The sequence below is a fragment of the Cygnus atratus genome, chromosome 9, assembly GCF_013377495.2.
Source record: "Cygnus atratus isolate AKBS03 ecotype Queensland, Australia chromosome 9, CAtr_DNAZoo_HiC_assembly, whole genome shotgun sequence".
In the NCBI taxonomy this organism is placed as follows: Eukaryota; Metazoa; Chordata; class Aves; order Anseriformes; family Anatidae; genus Cygnus; species Cygnus atratus.
This window is the reverse complement of record NC_066370.1, coordinates 21,217,971-21,231,742: the sequence shown is the minus strand read 5'-3', so window position 1 is coordinate 21,231,742 and position 13,772 is coordinate 21,217,971. Positions and strand designations below refer to the sequence as shown.

At 43.4% G+C, this 13,772-nt stretch overlaps 1 protein-coding gene across 3 annotated transcripts in view; it reads left to right on the top strand.

Moving 5' to 3' along the window:
* The window catches only part of FNDC3B (fibronectin type III domain containing 3B), a 185,338-nt gene that overhangs the window by 71,775 nt on the left and 99,791 nt on the right, over positions 1-13,772 (top strand). The gene's annotated exons all lie outside the window — the stretch shown is intronic.

Genomic DNA, 13,772 nt, shown 5'->3' with positions numbered 1-13,772 from the left:
CGTGTGTGATCCCTGCGGATCTTCTCAGAGACTTCCCAGCTCCTGGCAGCGGGAGCTGGCTTGGGAGCTGTGGCTGGGGGCGAAGGCCCGGCTGCGTCTGCAGGACGGCAGCACAGCACGGAGACGCCGTCTGCCTGGCTTCATCGCCCCGCCAGAACGGGATCTCACGGGCACGAGTGACGGGAGCATCGTGTGGGGTAGAGCGAGCACAGTGCGTAAATGCCCGCGTGCTTGGCTGCAGAGCAGGCGTGACGGGAGGCAGGAGCTTCGTGCGTGTGCGAGGCTCCCGATCCTGGGCGGAGGCACAGCCTGCTCCTGCTTTGGCTCTGGTGCTATTTTAGTTTTTAATATCGCTATTTTAGTTTTTAATACCACTAACCTGCAGCACCACCAGTAACTTCCAGTCTGTTTGATGCTTGATTTTTATTTGTTGCTTTAGAAAGATTCAAAAAACCATGGTCTTAGGAAGCAGGTGAGCACTCACAGATGGATTTGCAATATTGTCCCAAAGTTTAGGCTGCTAAGCATGCACTTAGATATAATTCCATGGAATTTCCTCTCTGTTTTTCTGCTTTTTAATATTTTTTTGGATCTAATTCTAAAGCTGAGAGAAAAGAGCAACTTTTTTTTCTTCTCTTTTTTTTTTTTTTCTTTTTAAAGCTGCTGGGCCCATTGACCCCGAAGCACGGCACAAAGGCAGTTTTGTTCGGGACCAAACCTGCTGGGGCGCGAGCAGCGGGCCGGCGGTGCTGCTTGCCGCGGTGGCAGGAGCGCCGCTGTTTGCTGAGCGGATGGCTGTGCTTGCTGTCCAAACACCGCGCTGTTTGCCAACTGCGAGCATATTGCAGCCTCTGTGAGGCACTCCATCGCGGCCTGAATAGCTCCTCTTGTGCTCGGGCTTTCTGAATACAAGAGAGAGAAATATTTCTTTCAGCCTTCTGCCGTTGCAGAAAGCCTTCAGTGACCAGATGAGAATCTTGCTCTTGGTTCTTAGTGCTTAGTTCTTAGTGCTTCAGAAAGGGAAGGAAGTTGAAAAGAATGGACAGGATTTCTACCGTTTGTAGCTGTATTTTTAAATTTAAACTTTTTTTTTTTTAACTATAAAATGTTGCTGTATCTACAACTTCTAGTCAAAAAAATGTATGTTTTCAACATACCATTCAGTTTATTCTGAAAATTGTTTGCTGTCTCTAACAAGTTAGTTGTAACTCTTTTCTAAGCCTGGAAAGATAATTCTTTTCATCTTCTAACCCTTCGATTGTCGTTTGTAAACATATTATGGTATTGAAAAACTTATAACAATCACGCATGATTCTCCAGCAGAATTTGCACAAACTGCTCTGTTACCTGGGAAAGTTCATCTAATGATGGCTGATTTTATTCAAGCGTAACTTTATCCAACTACTGTTCCATTGGATAGTACAGCTAACTCGCAGACAGGTGTGATAAGACTTGGTTGAACTGCCCAGCTGCAGGGCTGTTCATCAGGCTCTTTGCAGCACAAGTAGAATTTTACCCTTGCTTCTCACCCTCCCCCAAGAAAAGCTCTCCCATTCCCTAACTATATTTATATCCAACCTAGATAAACGGGGATTATAAGTCCTTTAATTGCACTGCTCATCTATTTTTGTTTCCAAAACGCTTCACAAGCAATTTTGCAATTCCAAAGTTAGAGCTTTCTGTACGGGAGGAAAAGCACTAAGAGCATGAGTTGCTGCAAGTCAAAAATACTTCTTAAATTGAAATGAAAAATCTTGAGCTTGCACAGTTCCGCTCAGGACTTCACAGTGTGCGCACGCTATGGAAGAAGTAACAAGAAGGTGTTTGTAACTGGGCTTTTGTGTGGAGGGCAGGGAGGAAGGGCTGGGCTGCTGCGACAGCTCCCCTGTTCTATAGCCACAGCTCCTGCTCAAGGCAGTATTGACATAAGCGGTAGTCAATCATTTATGGTGAGAAAACTTAAAGAATGAGCCACATCCGAGTGTTTATCAGCTCTTCACAGTATATTATTAATTGTAGGTGGAAGTTGATTCAATCTCTGAGGCTTGAATAGCTTACTGCGCTATAAGATGCTGATAAAATACCTTGATAAGGTGCCCAGTTCTATAAAATACCTATAAATAGCTCTGGTTATTAGTGGAGTATAAAATATCTGTAAGAAAATTGTTTTCACTTCAAGTGGGCGAGTTAAATGGCGGTAGCAGTTTTTACCAAGCGATCCTTTATCTCGTGTCGTGTGTGTCCAGGTGTTGGGGAAAGTCACGGGTTTCTCCGCTTGGCGTCTCACAACAAAACACGCTTTATCCAGGGAACCCATGGCCCAGGGACCATGGACGCCAAATGTGGAGCCCTCTTTCAGTGCAGGAGCGTGGGGTGGGGTGGGCACGATGGAGACTTCTGGGGCTGCCCACATTTTCAGCAGAAAGAAAGGAGGTGGGGAGCTCACGGTCACAACTTGAGTTCTTTGCTTTCAAAGGTCACGGCGTTAAGTCTTGTGGGATGCTGCAAGTAAGGAAGGAGCTTGTGGAAGAAAGACAAGTGTGTGGCATGAGGTATTTTTTTCTGAATGTATCATCTTTCTGGGACAGAAACCCATTTCTAGGTCTGAAATAGAAGCAGCAGTCTTGGAAGTGAGAAGAAATTGAGCAGAACGGCTCTGAGTTCAACGTAATCGAGTTAACCTGCTAAGATCTCCAAACAAATAAAGTCGTGCACGAGGAGTGCTTCTCAAGGATGCTTTTTTCCGGTATTTCCAAAATAGTTGTTGTGAACATCTTTGCAATCTTAACATTAGAAAGGCCTGTGTTAAACAGTGAGGTCTTCAACCAGAAAAGTTGATGAGCTGTAATTTCTGTTGACTTACAAGGAAAAATATATTTTTTTTTATGTTCTTCAATGATAGTGTCATTTCTCTAGGTTATTTGCTTTTTAGCCAAACTGCATGCTGCATGGGAATTTCAGTAACTTCTCGCTGGGTAACTGCACGAGCAAATGCAGGGGAAAACAGTCGAGTCAGCAGGCAGCGAGACACATGCAACAAGCTCTGGGTACGGCCGGTGGCAGGAGCAGCGCTCTCTGCAAATGCTGGAGGCTCTGAGTCACCCAGCACAAGCTGTCTGCAGTAGTTTTTAATTGTGCGTTGGGAGGGCTAACGCACGGAGCCGTATGACCCAGTGAGTTGTTTTGCTCACTGCTAGACAAATACTGTTGGATGTGCAGCAGGACTGACGTCAGGTGTTGCTGTCCCTTCGTCGCTTCTGGAGGGACTGTAACTGCACACACCTGCATCGAAGGCAGGGTTAGGACGGTATCAAGTGTGCAGATTGGACCTTGCGGTTGGTTTTTCTTTTTTTTCTTTTTCTTTTTTTTCTTTTTCTTTTTTTTCTTTTTCTTTTTTTTCTTTTTCTTTTTTTTCTTTTTCTTTTTTTTTCTTTTTCTTTTTTTTCTTTTTCTTTTTTTTCTTTTTATTTTTTTCTTTTTCTTTTTCTAGCTTTCCTTTCATTAAGCTGGAGGGGCTTGGGCTGAGGGGAAAGAAAAGGCAGAATATGTTCATGGTTTTCTTCCCTTGCAAGAAGCACTTGTGTGGAGGGTGCAGCACCAAGGTTGCACAACTGGGTTTGCATGTGGTCTTTGGAGTACAGAAATGCCGTCTGAATTTAACAGAGATTATGAAAAGAAATGACGTTTGCTGCCATAGAACGTGAATGCTTGTTAATTGCTTGGATACAGAACTGCTAGCAAGTGACTTTTTTTTTTTAATGTTCAAAAGTAATTTAAATGAAATGGGGCAATGAGGTTCGTGTTTTAATCAGTGGGTTCATCAAGGCTGCTGTGCTGTACACAGCCCTTGACCTCAATAGCACAGGCACTCCTGCAGCTCCAAGGACCAAAGCTACGATGCAGAATTTTACATTTTGGAGATATATATATATTTTATAATGCACTATGTACATTCTTAGCTGCCACGTTCCCTTCCTTTATGCCTCTGAGAAAGCTCTAATATTGAATTTGGGCACTTCACTTACTCTGATAATGGAGATGTTAGATGTGGACAATGGAGATGAAGAGCTTAATTCTACCCTGTTCTGTCATCTGGTGCAATTGGGATTGTTTACCTGGGGACACAGGAAAATAAGAATTCAAGGCTTATGCTGATGCTTATTTTTGGAAGGTTGTAATGCGGTCATCGGCCTGGAGGATGCTTTAAAACACTACTCAGCTAACGTGCTCCTTGCACCGGCTCAGCTTTGAAATAAGAAAGGAAGCGTAAGCAAGGGGAGGACGACAGGGCCCTTCAAACATAGCCTGGCAAGTCACAGCCTTCCCCATCCCCTTCCTTTTTCATAGGATACTCTGGTTGGGGCTTCTCTGCTGCAGGTGTAGCTTTTTATTCAGCTTTTAATTCTTAATGAGCTGCTTCAGGACTACTGAACCCACGTGAAAGGAGCAGGAGAGAGGGTTCTGCCTGTGGCTACGAGTAAAGCTCAGCTGTGAAAGGTACAGGTTATTAAATACTGTGGTGCTGTGAAATCGCTGTCAGTATCTCCTGAATATCAAAGAATATGTGCATATGTACATATATGAAAAATAAATGTGATTCTACCCCAGGGAGGTGGTGATTTACCACCGTGGCTCTATTCCTGTTTCTTGGTGGTAACCAGTAAATACTTCTTCTCATGACTTCTTCTGCCTCACTTATGTCCGTGACATGCACCTGGAAATGGAAATGGGGATATTATAAAGGGGCAGCACAAACAGAATAGATGGTGGCAGGCGAGGGCTTCTTAGAGTGCACTGGGTTTCCAGACCTTGGCCGATGGCAGAGCTCCTGGAGAACGCAGACCGCTGTGGTTTGGGTTTCTCGCTTAGCTGCTGCTACAGCTCTGCTAGGATTCACATCCCTCACCCAAAGGTGTTGATGATTTTCCTTCTCTCCCCATGCGATAAAGAATGCGTGTCTGTGACAGGTGGCTATTAATTGCCAAGCTTTTGATGAGTACATTAAACAGCGAGTTTAAAATGATTCACCAGAGTCCAGGATCCAGACTTGTCAGGAACAAAACTCGTCGTGGTCGTTGTTGGTGCTGTTCTGTCAGCACTGGCAGGGCTGAAGGATTGAACGTTTACGTTGGCTTTCGCTGTCTCCGTGATGCTGCTCGCTGTGGGTGGACAAGCAGAGAATAGCCATCACCCAATTACTGCCTCGTTGGGGGCACAAGATGCCACGGTATTGTTGGCTGGGTATTGGATCCGTTGCTGATTGTACAGTCATTCTGGTGTTGCCATGGAAATGTAATAATTACATTATGAATAATTGGAGCATCTTCTTTTGCTGCCGCAGAAAACTGATGTTGTATAATTGTCATTATCTTTAATGAAAGTCGCACTCAAAGCTGATTGTTTAGCACTTGTAGAAACCTGTGACAGAGAACAAAACTTCCTGCAAGTGAATGCCACTTTATAAATGTGCCAGAAAACTAACACAGGCACACACCCCCCCAAAAATCATTTACATCATTTAGAATGTGCTGAAAAGCTGTTGGAAAAGTGCAAAGGCAAAATGATGTCCATAGTTAAACTTCCATCCCTTGTGGTGCTCTCCTGGCTTGGTGTTTGTCCCTCTATAAATAAATAATCTATTAGTATCCGGCAAATAGTGCTGTATAGTATGTAAATGGCAATGTTGTTAATGATCGGTGTGAAAATCAAATAATTTTCGTTCGACATCCGCTCCCTAACGGTGAGGTGAGGGGTTGCGTGGTGGTTGTACGGGTCTGGGAAGTTTGCTTCCAGGGCTGTGGACGCAGCCAGAGGATGCTGATCCTTCGCTGTTCAAAGCTGTGGCGCTGCAGAAACTTGACACGTGAGAGTTTTGATTTCAAAGGGAAACCTGATGCTGAATGGGGACTCCCACCTTTTGTTGGGATTGACAACAGTTGCTTGGTGAGTCCCTCCCGTGTCTGAATTCAGCTTTATGCTCTGCGTGTCTCAGACTGTCCTGCGAAGGGCAGGCTGCAGTTTTCTGTGCAACTTCTCTTTGGTCTCACCATGCCTGATGGTGCTGTTCTTTGTCCGCTGGGTTGCTGGTGGATTTCTAGCATAAAACAGATAGGTATGCAAAGGAAGAAAAAGGGCAGCAGATGAGGAGGACCTTTTTTCTCTAAATGGTTCATGAGATACCCATCTCTGTGCCGTAAGAGATACCTTACCAGTCTTTAACAGTCCCAAGATTGGTTCAGTCTTGTGTTGTCTTATGACTTAAACAGCGTCCTCGATTTGTGTCCAGTTGTGTTCCCACAGACTTCCTGTGTGACCCTGAATCAGTCGTTTCGTTCCTTTGTCTCTCGGTTTGACTCGTGAAGTGAGGAGAATAACAACTGCGCTCCACGCAGATGTTCGGGGAGAGCTCCATGAGCCCTGCTGGGGGAGCTTGGGGCTGGGTCAGAGAAACGCTTTTGTGTTCCTGCTTCAGATGTCAGGACGTCATCTTGGGCTCATATTCATCACATAATGAATGTCCCTACAGTTTCAGGTTATTGTGTTGTGGCTTGTGTGCTAATGGATTAATTTCAGATGTTTTCAACGTAGTTGTTTCTTCTCTTTGTTTCCAAAGTAGTCCTAATTTCTTTAACAGTATTTGCCATTCAAGCTAACTGATTTTAGACAGATGTTTGTCTCTTGTGTTTTAGTCTAGACATCTATGATTTACAACCTGTAACCCATCTGGTGAATTGCCATGGGAGTATGCTTATTTTCAATGCTTGAAGTATTGCAACATACTCTTTGCAAGTGTTTTTGCAGTAGCGGCTGATGAGCCAACCAGCAGAAAAGGTTTATTTTAGCAAAAGAATCTGACTTGTTTATTCAGATTAGGGCAGCAGAATGTTCTGGTTCTATTAAAAAAAAAAATCCACTCCAAAATGTTAATTTGTCCCTAAATTGAAACTCTACAAGAATATATGGGCCCTTTAAAAAAAATAAAAAAGAACAAAGAAAACCCACTTGGGAATGCAGAATAGTAAGAGACCTGAAGAAGTCATCTTCACCAACTCTGTGGCAGAGTATGTATACTTGTCTAACCTTTTATGAACATTTCCGTGATCTTTGTACTCTGAAAGCTTCTTGCTGTCACTGCCACTGGCTCCTGCACCAGCGTGGGGTGGCTGCATGTGGACCAGGTGCTCGTCCCCAGGAGGACGAGTGGGACAGCTCTTTATGCTCAGGATGAGTACCTCAAAATACAGCACCCATTTCATGTTTGAAACATCAGGCATTTGGTGTTTGGAAGTTTAGTAATTCATACCTCTGTGAGGGATGAAAGCGAACGTTTGAACTAGCTTCCCCTTCAAATTTAGATGCGATACTGCTTCTGCATAGCAGCTTGGGTAGCTTTGGGCACAGCATGTTCAGTGCAACTGATACGCTGGAGCTCATTTCCCGTTCTTATGAGTTACTTTAGTATTTCTAGAATATGCCCCAAACTAGAATACCACATCTGGGAGACACACACAGCAAAATTGCTGCATAGAAATCTCGTGATTCTTGCTTTAAAGAATAAAGTGCTGTTGTTTACCTACAAATCTAACGTACTTGAGCCTCCCTCCGTGTGTAGCAGGTCAAGTGGCTAACACAGGTAAAATAAACCACTTCCAAGAGTCTCTAGTGTAAACAGCAAAGGCACTGTCATGTAAATAAGCCAGAAAATACTCTGTGAGCTGTCTGCTTTTGGCACACGTTTCTGAGCATTTTAATTTGATATTTGGTTGAGTAAGTGTGTCTACACATGTTGAAAACAGCAGTCCAAGTCCTATAAGATCCAAGTGCTACGCGTGTAGTTCATAGCTACGTGATTCACTCTTTAATGGTAATAATGGTAATGCACTCTGAGGGACCGATTTGTTTTTAAACTTGATTTTTAGAATGCTTCTGACAAATTAACTTGGTAATTTGTGCAGGGGGGTGAGTAAAGGGTTGTTGTAATTTGTAACCTCTTCTAATGTAGTCACAGGACTTAGAAAGCATATTGGGGAAAAAAAGGGGGGGAGGGTCATGGAAGTCACAGAGGAGTTTAAGGAGCATATTTTCCCTATGCAAAAGTATTCAACCTCCGCTAAGGCCTGTGTTTGCACGTAGAGACTGAGGTAACTGTGTTCAATGGTTAAGCCGTGCAGATACAGCAGGCTTCAGGCTGATAACTTCTTTTGGATTTAATGCACATTTAAGTAGTCATTTGATGCTGAATCCAAGATCATTTGAAATCCATGGAGCTATTTCTATTAAAACTGAAGGGTTTGGTAATGCTTTTCTACTACCTTTGTAAAGCGAAGGAAAGATTTCTACTGAGCTGATCTGACTAGAAAATACATAGCTGAGGTGCAGGACGATGTGAATATGCCTCCAGGATTGTTCCTCTGAGGAGGAAAACAGTGCGTTGACAGAAACGTCTGTATTGGAGGCTGATGTTACTATGTCCTTAGACTCCATGCACACTAACAAGATCTGCTTTTCTGCCCCCCCCATTAATCAGGGAATATTGTTTAGCAGCTTTGATAATCTGAGAAATTCTACAAGCATGTACTAGGCAGCCTTTTATTCATATCCTTAACTACTGATGAGGTTGTATTGAGAAAATGGACAAATACCTATGTGTAAGCAGTTTAAAACTCCCTGTGTCCAGCTGCCTTCATGTATGAGCCCCATGGCAATGGCCAAACGCTGTGTGCTTTCACTAACCCCGTGCTTTGACAGGCTGTATTGACAATGTTATTTCTGCACCTTCCGCTACCCCACCTCCGGTAGGTTGAATGCAGCATAGTTGGGATTTTTCCAGCATTCCAGACCTCTCCAAAGGTTTTTGAACAGCTGTCATTTTACCCCCTCAGGCACTTAATCTTGTAAAATTTTCTCCTTCTTTTGTCCCTATCGCAGAGTAGTTTCAGTCTACAAATTTGTTCTCATCTAGGAACTAAGTATTTTGGTCTTGGTCAGCAGCAGACTTATGATCCCCGTGTCTTAGTGACTTCAGCAGACACATGGGAGTTGCCTCTTCCACTGCCTTTAACCATACATGAGTAGAGTAAGTAAATGGTACCACTATCTTCCTAAAACCCCATTATACCTATTTTCATGGATGAAAACGGTTGTATCGTAGCAGGAGAGCACGCAGGGTTTCAGCCATCACCACCACGGCCTGGCAAGTAAAATCTATAGCATCTGAGCTAGCTCCTGGCTAGCAGGGGCTGCACCTCAAAGCTGTGGTGATATTTATATGTGGAAATTCTTCAGATCCTTCTTGAAAGGTCTAGGACTCTATAAAGGGATCCGACACGCTTGTGGCCGCCTGTGCTAGCGAGCAGGTTTGCTCTGCGGCCTACAGGCTGGTGTGAGGAGGGGTGGGTGGGCAGGCCTGCGGTGCTTGTTGTTTTCCGTGTCACCACCTGATTTGGGTGCTTTGAGAATAACCAAGTGGGAAGGGAAGCCATGTGTGCCTGACAGTGAAAGGGAGCCTGTTTGTGCTTATTTCATTGAGGAAATTGTTCCGGAACAGCTGCTCCTCCATGTGAAAATGCAAAACCCTGGGTCCCTGCCAAGGGCAGCAAGGCCTGGGTCATTTGTTTTAGCAAAGCAGGCCAGTTTGCCCTTTAATTATCTTTCCTTTTCGTTCGGTCACAGCTCTTGCTCAACAGATTCACTTCCTGAGATGCACCCTGCGTGTTGAAAGTCACGGTACCAGTTTTGCTGTGAACATAACGGTTTTCCATGGATTAATTATAACTGTTAAACTGTATAAAATACAGGGCATTTACCTGGCTGGGTTTCGTTTTCTGCTTAACTGATGCAGTAGGTTCACTGTACTAAAATGTAGAAGATTCTTCAATTTCAAAGTAAAACCCTGCCAAAATTACTATATCTCATACGGCTTCTGTGCTAATGCGGATATTATAGGATGAAATTGTAAGTCAGTATGTGTTCGCTAGAAGGAGGACTGAGATTTTGCTGAGCAGTTCATGAACTTGAGCTTTCAGTAACTGGTCAGGATGTGAACTTCATCCTGAATCCAGGAGGGGTTTGGGTCTTAGGAACAAGGTCTGCAACATGGGCAGTGCAAACATCTAGTAAAACGTGTCCAGGGGTTGGAACTGGATGTGAATGATATTCTGCAGTGGACGTGGTTTAGCAAGAGAGAGAGAAATTCAATGTATTTATCTGTAGCAGTCAGGAAAGAAAAACAGTGCAGTGCAATGACCTCTTTGCCCTATAATGCTGCGTGGAAAGGAAGAAACAAGAAAGATGCGTTGCCACAGCCAGAGGAACTGAAATGACAGATCTTGGCTTCTGTAATTAAAAGAAGAAAACTAATTAAGCTAAAGAAACCTTTAATGTATGCATAAAAAGTCACTCAGATACAAGAGCAAAACCATACTGATTTCAAAATTGCTTTTATACAAGAGTTTTGCAAGTGCCATGGACTGAAACTGAGGCTGTAGTTAGCCTTGAAAACCTTGGGGCAGAAATTCCTCAAGCAGATTGTGACATGATTCCCGAAAGAACCAAAAGGGACAAAATTGCTGGCTGTCCCCATGACAGAGCAGCCTCCTTGGCAGGGTTAGTACAAGGAAGAAAATTGAGGTAGACTTGGGTTCATCTGCAGCTTCACATAATATGCCATAGTACAAGAAGGAATAGAGTAATTGTCATTTTTGTTGTACTGTATGTGCAGCTGGTTTTTGCTTCCTTTTTCTTTTTTCTGTTTTTTAAGGCCAGAGATTTGGTAAATGTTTTTGTCATCTAGAAATGGTCACAATATTTAGCTCCCACACCGTGAGCTGAGTGGCAGAGCAGCTCCGAGGAGGCAGCGTGTAGCTGTAGGAGGAGGACAGGCTCTCACTGAGGCATCAAACTATTAATTAGCTCTGCCACGCTATGAAGTCGAGTCGCTCTTGTACTGTCCCTTGATTACAAATGTGCTGGAAAAATGAACCCTCGATGCTCTCACGGCTCGGGCGAAGCGTGCTCTGTCCCCAGCCTGGGGAGACTCCAGCGCCTGCAGCCTGCAAGCTGCCGAGCAGGAGCAAGGGGTTCCTTGCACCTGCGTTTCGGAGGCAGCCAGCCCTCCAGCAGCTGGTGGAGGTGCTCTCTGTTTACGATGTTGGAGCTTGGAGTGGAATTTGGACTCTGGCTTTGTGAGCAGAGGTGGCCAAATCTCTTCTGGCTCAATTTCATTGTGAACTCAGGAGACAGCCTTCGTTTGTTAACAGGTTCAAAAACTGTTAAAGCAAGCTCATTGCAGTGTACAGCATCCAGGTCAGAGCAGAATGACTTTTCCTCATGTAAATTAAAGTTTGTATTGAACCATGAGCTTCAATTAAAATTTGCAAGGCTCTAAAATACTCTAGGGGAAGCTTATATCCTTCCTATAACTAATTGAGGAACATCCTTTTCTAAATATTTACTTTTTAACAGTTAAAAATATTAAACAAATTAAAATAAATAAACAAACACCATCTCCACCACAAAAAATGGTTTGATTTTGTTTTAACGTTAAATGGGGAAGTAGGGATTGGTTTCACTGTAAGAACAGTCCTTAATAATTCTGGGTCTCGTCATGCCACGGAGATGGGCTCTGTATATTACGCACTGCCACTTGAAGTTGTTTTGATACCATTGATGAGAGAGATGAAATAATGTATGCTAAAGTCATTTGGCTAGCCTTGAAATCAAAGCACTGGAAACAAAACCTTGCTGCAAATCACTAGGCTGTCATTCTTTTAAGACCTCTTATCCAAATGACTTTAACAGTTTGTGGGTCGTGCGCAAGGTTAAGGATCATCTTGCACGGTGCACGTTTTGATGATAAAACACAATCTTTTTTTTATTGGAATGGAAGTGTTACAGTCAACAGTATCAGTGTGGGAGTTTGATTTCTTCCTGCCAGTAGATTGCTACTCCATATGAGCAGTTGGCAAAAGATTTTGCAGGACAGGTGATGAGCCGTGCCGAGTTAAGTGATTCTCAGTTAGCTGTCATATAGGGACTAGCTGATCTATACGTAGAAATTCCACAACTGTTCCATTTTGAAATGTACTTCCAAGGCAGAGGACGTATTTTTGAGAGAGACCAGCTAGGGCAATGGTGACCATATGTAGACAGCATTTTGGTGAGGGCGTGAAACAGATTAAAGCCTTTATTCTATTAGCTATTATCCACTTGTAACATTTGAATTGTTGTACTTAAATGTTGGGTTCAGTTTTTTCATCTTATGAAGACATTTTTCTCTCAGTTTTTCAGGTTTGAGAAACCCCTGACAAGAAATGAGTCGTGTAACAATGCTAATCATTCATTTCACCTATTCTCAGGCATGTTTCATCCTGAAGAACTGACCAGCACTTGATAATCTCGTGTGGCTTGAACTCCCACGACAAATTGTTGTCGTGTATGTGCCCATGTGGGCTGTTACGTATGGCTGCATACTGCCCAACTAACGGCGGTGTGAAACTTGGCGGTATGTGGAACCAGAGGTTCAGAGGGAAGTATAAAAACACGTTCCTCAACAGAGATTTGTAAAGATTTTTTTTGATAGGAAAAATACATTTACTCAAATAATACTTCTGGAAAGCTCCCTCTGAACCAATTGTCACTTCATATTTTTTTATGGGTTTAAACAGAGCCATTTGACCAATAACTTCTCCCCGCCAGTAATTGCTTGCTGCTCATGCTGTCGGTTTTTTCCATGCCTACTGAAATTGGTGACTACGGGAGCTTTATCTGGGGAGACAACATTGAAAGGGCTATAGAATGAGGTGGGAAAAAAAGAAGAGGAGGAGTAATAAAGCCTTTTTTTACCAGTGGGGCCGTAGTATCGGCGAAGTTCCCTACGTAGTTAAGTACAGGGAAGCCTGAAGAGCAGCAGAACCACACGCTTGTAACGACTTCTGAAAGAATAAAAATTTAAACTTCAGGAGTTTTCATGTGCTTAATACACTTGATAAATTATCATATTTCAAATGTAGCTGTGACTGGTAAAAACCATATGTGCTGATCAGGCTATAAATAACTGGGCAGAGAAAATGAGCCAGGATCAGAGAGATGCAAATGGCTCAGGTGGGTTCCTGTGTGCAACGCGCGCTTTGCGAGGGTGAGGAGAGACAGCTGCTCGCTGTGCAATACACAGCCTGAAGACTACAAAGATACACATGGATAGGGGACAGCTTCTCTGTAGTTTAATGTGGACTGGTTTTGCTGATACCAGAAAACAGGCTGTGGCTTGCTTTGTTGCTGGAGATTTCACTGGACCTGTCCAAGCGTTTGGAGCGGTCACTGCTGTGCTGATAGGCAAAGCCCCAGCCGTGACATCCCACCTGTGGCTGGAGCCTTTTAGCTTCCTTTTCTAGAATGTGACACAGTTTGGAGATGCTAGGTGTCTGAGAAGGACATCCAAGAAGGTCGTGAAGTGATTTTTAGTGGAAACTAAAACTCCATTTACGGTTACAAAGCGCAGAGTTCTCTCTGAGCTCTTCTTAAGAGTTTGACCGTGAATGTTCTCACAGCCTATGGCAAATGCGAGATGAAGAGATTAGTATAAACATTTGCATATGTAATAAGAAAGTAATTAAATTAATTTTTCAAAACAGTAAATTCTCATAGCAAACATCTGTCTGATGTTTGGGGGTTTCGTTTTATTGACTGCTCTGGGTGATGTTTCTGGTTTTTATGGCTAAATCAACGAGCAACTGAGTCAACTATTTCCATTTTATCTGGACGCTTTCTTGTAG